The following is a 4990-nucleotide window of genomic DNA, read 5'->3' as shown; positions in this document are numbered from 1 at the left end:
ATTTATTCTTTAAGCTAACAATCTCCCCCTTTGACATGAGTGGAAAAAACACTTAATTAAGATCCATGTGACTCATTTATTTATCCTACATTCAAAATTTCAAAATTTTTCTATCTCAAAATTTGCTCCCAAAATTTGTTATCTCCCCCTTTTATCATACTTATCATTTCATTCTTGTACTTAAATCCCCCATACTTAATCATTCCTTATTACTCTCTTATTACTTATTCTCCCCCTTTTTGACACTTATGTCAGGGGTCTTACAATGAAATGCCATACTTAGCCAAAAATGTGCTATTTACTTCAAGGAGTACCTTTAGAGCTGCATCCCAATTTGCTAATGCAACATCCAATGTCTTATGTTGGATGGAAATCTCTGCTGCTAGGTGTACAAGTCCATCAGATGAAGAAAGATTGGGGTCTCTCCTGAGGATTGTCTCTACATTTATCTACTCCTTGTGAAGTAGTTCCAAATGAGGAGTTATTGACGATTGAATTTGTATCAATTTAGCTTTTGTGGTTGCCTCCTTTGTGCTAAGACAGCTAACTCTCTTTGTGTGTGAAGCGATTGGACAAAATGCTTCTCACTCTGAGCTAGATTTGTGGGGAGTTGCATGCTAGAAATTTTCAGATTGTTTTCCAAGCTCAGTATTTTTTGGCTAGTGTCCTGTGTGAATGTGGAAAAATCACACAACTTGTTGTACAGGGAAAAGATGTTTCCTAGTACAATTTTAACTGTTATAATTTTCTTTGCCAGTTCTTCTTTAGATAGTGTTATATCACCGAATATTTTACTATTTACCTTACCTTGGAACTTCATTTCTGACCATTCAAGCAATTTTGCATTTGTTTCCTTGTCTTCATTAGTCACCTGGTCAACTATATCAGATAGTTTCTCTATAATTGGTCTTGACTCATCTGGAGATTATAAGCAAAAAGCTTCTGTGAATATATCTTTAATTTCATTCAAGGTAAGCTTATGCTTGTATTCCTTTCTTAGTGCTTCTTGTCTCCTTCTTTTGTCCAATGCACTCTAAATTTGATTAATCTTTTCTTCAATAAGAGTGCTAGATTCATAATATGGGATCTTTATTTCTTCATCAAGCTCAGGAACTCCATAGTGAAGTTTCCTGATTGCCTTTGATGAGCTCGAGCCTGGTGTCCTAATTTGCAGCTGTAACCCATCTGTGCTTGGCTGTTGAAGAGTCTATGTTGGAGTAACAGATTTTGGTAATGCAACCAGTGTTTGTATTGCAGTCTCCTCCTTATTCTTTGTCTCATCCTTTTATTCACCTTGAATATCCCTTTTATGATTGCTAGGTGGGGTTGAACTTGTTGGTTGTTCAGATGTTTCTTTTATTTCCCCTACTACTGTACTCGGCATTTGGAGTGTATAAGTGACTATATTTGGTGGAGATGGTGGTGGAAGAAATAGAATACTAGTAGTTTGTATGGTTGAGGATGGCACTAGTGCTTTTACCTTGACTTCTGGATTCTATAATTCATCAACACTGACCAATAAAGTATTTGAACTTAATTTTGCTACTAGTGATGATTGGTCAAGGATTTCCAAATCCTCTATAGTTAATGGATTGATTTTTAGATTTGAAGTGTCTGTAACATCTTTTATTTTTATGATATCTGCAGGTGTGATCATGGCATGAGGAGGACTAAGAGGAGATACCTATATGTCTTGCATACTTTGATCTTGTGGCTCAGCTGTATCTTTCTCTTCCTATTTCTTCTCATTATGTGCCTCTTCTTCCTTTTCTTCTTTACTCTTCTTCTCCACTAGTTTCTTCTCTTTTTCTTTGTTTTCTGACACCTTCTTTTCCTTTGTCTTGGCAGTTGCCTCTGCCTTATATTCTTCATTATATACATTTTCTATTTTCTTGCAAACTATTTTCCACAATCTTGTGGATTTAGTAACTACCTCTTCAATTTTATTCTGCATTATGTTGAATGCTCTATACTTGGGAGTGAATCTGTTATTATGCCTTTTTACTGCATTTATTACTTGATCTTTAGTCAAATCAGGCAACAATCTAGCTAATGTTGACTCCCTTATCTCTTTTTCCATTTGTAAACAAAAATGCCATTTATCCTCTATAATTTTATACAATTCTCTTGGCATAGATTCATCTAATTCTAGAGGTGTGTGCTTATATTCAGCCATCATAGCATACACAGATTCCTCTAATTTATTTTACTCTTCTTTGGTGAGCTTAGAAAAATTCAGGTTTTTTAAACCTTTTAAATCATTATTTCTAATTTTTGAACATAGTTTATCAACAGTAGTCTGGGGTTTGTGTCTTACCACTTGAAATTGACTATTGTCCTCTAACTCTGTTTTCTCCTCATCTGTTTTAGGATGGGGAATAAATTTCCTTTTCTTTGACTTAGCAGCAGTCTTCTTTGAGTCTTTCTTCTTTCCTTTTGCCTCCTCTTGGGCTTTTTGTGTTGTAACCCTTGTGGTAGGTCTCTTTGGTGCAGGATTAGCTACTTTCTTTCCCTTGGATTGAGGAGCAGAAGGAGTTGTGGTCTTTCTCTTAACTGGTGCTTCCTTGGCTTCTTCAACCTCAACACTTTCCTCTTTATCTTCTCCTAACCCTTGAGTCAGGCCTTGAATTTTATCTCCTTCTTCTTCAATGTCTTCTCCCTCTTCTTCTATTGTTCCTTCTTTTTCCACACCAAATTTTCTCTTGATTTGTCTCACCATTTTCTCTTTCTTCTTTACTGCTAAAGCAATCTTCAAATCTGTTATCACCTTTGATTTGACGACATCATAGGTTCAAAAAGATTTTGCATTTTTATTAGCCTCTTCTGCAAGTAGGGTTGTTATTGCTATAGAGGCTTGATCAACATCAAGTTCATAACCTAGTGGCCTAAGCCATCTTACTCTAGGTATAACTGCTTGTATGTAGGTATAATCTATATCTACAAGAAAACAAATGTCTTTTTCATATTTCTTAGTCAATGAGACTGGAATTCTCATTCTTTGTTTCATGGACTTTTTGAAGTCCTCAAAGTAACCAGTCATTTGGGCATCAAAATTTTCACCCATCTGTTCAATGTATCCATTAATTTGTTCAAAAATTGTTTTATCTAGATTCCATCTTACCTTACCCATAGAAGGAAATTCTTTCATCAGATAGAAAAACATGCACATCAAAATTGATCCAAATTTGCATTGAGCTCCCTTGCTCTTCCTTATAGCTCCCAGATTTTCATTAATCTGTTAAAACATGAGCTCTGCCAAATCATAAGTGTGATCCTTTTTGATTATCTTGTATGCAACATCAACTGCTATACAAGGTACATTGTTTAACCTGCTTGATTGATAGAATTTATGTGAAATGATTCTCATAGAAAAATCCAGTAGGGGATCTATGATTGTGTCGATAGTCATTCCTCTATTGTTCCATTTGGCACCTATATTTTTCTCTATTACTTCCCTTTTGTCACTTCGCAGGGTCTTTGGCCGATCTAGGGTTGGAATACTAGTAACCCTATGAACAGTTAATCCTTTTCTTTCTATTATTGAAAACTCATTTTTTAGTACTTTATTTTCACATAGTTTATCATATGCATTATTGATTTCTAAGTCTCCTATGGCACCAATTTTGCAATTATAACATCTGCGAACATCTTAGACCATAACAACTTTATCCAGAATAACTGATAATGCACCTGCAGGATCATTCTTGTACGCTACTTCTAGAATGGGCTTAAATTCAGGTTGTTTAACTTCATTGCTAACCAACTATACTTCATGACTCTCTATACCCTTAGTGGTTCTTGACCCAGATGCCATTGTTTGCCAAACTAGGGTTTATGATTTAAACAAGTTTATAGGTTTATACGTAGCTTGGCACTTAAGTAAAATACCTTAAATCGATGAAACTTGTCTTGAATCACTGTTGAAATCTTCACAAATGGCTTCTGAGCTGATCTTGATCTTCTCTGCTCTTTTTAACTTTGCTTCTTGTTTGAATGGTGGGAAATCGATCAAAAATTAGATTTATGTACCCTTCAAAATAGAGTAATAAATGCTTAGTACGCTTCCAACTGTCTACTCGGCACTTGAAAAGTTTTGTCATGACTCGGCTCCCATTGTGTTTTACTTTACTCGACTCCTTTTGATATTTCATAGCTCGGCATCAACTATCAACTCGGTCGTTGTTAGCAACTCGGCTCCTGAAGGAAACTTTGACATATCTTCAAAAAGTTCTGAATTTTGACTTAGCATCTTTGCTTATGCTGATTTCATTTTTTCAGTTCTTATATGTCTTGGGACTGATTTATGATGTAACTTGGTTTACCAATCCCACACACTTGTTCTTTGCTTAATTTGATGAAGTGTGATCACTTGACCTATTAGGTGAAGTGATCTCTGTACTTGATGTGCTACACTCATCTTTCTTCCTCCATGTCTTATTCTTTTCTATCTTTGCCTTTCCATTGCTGAACTCAGAACTTGATGCCTTTGACCTTGTTGGGCAATTCCTGCTGACATGACCGATTTTTAAGCAACTGAAACATGTAGTTTGACTCAACCATCTTTTGTAGTTCCCTCTAAAATGTGTTCTTATGTAGTTCTATGGGATATGTCCATATTCTTGACAATAGTGACAACTGTACCTGGTGTTGTAATCCCAATGATAATGACTTCCATTCCCTTTTGTTTTTGCTGGTTGATTTGATGTCAACATAGGTTTTGATCTACATTCAAATGCCTTATGTCCATAATTTTTACAATTATAACAATGTCCATCAAATCTTTGAGTCCTTGTGACATTGGATCTGTAATTTTGTGTCATATGTCGTTGCATGTTGCACTTGTGATAGAAACTTTTGGGTATGTTTGATTGATTGAATCTTCTACTCCTGCACACATTAGCTGTATGTCCCTTCTTATTATAGTAATGACAAGTGGGTTTTGAATACTTACCTTTGTCACTTCTTTGTTCAACACTTTTTGATGATTCTC

This window comes from Cupressus sempervirens, chromosome 11 (assembly GCF_028749045.1).
Source record: "Cupressus sempervirens isolate cs-2001-9-10 chromosome 11, ASM2874904v1, whole genome shotgun sequence".
Taxonomy (NCBI): Eukaryota; Viridiplantae; Streptophyta; class Pinopsida; order Cupressales; family Cupressaceae; genus Cupressus; species Cupressus sempervirens.
The sequence above is the reverse complement of the archived record's forward strand: the minus strand, read 5'-3'. Positions refer to the sequence as shown.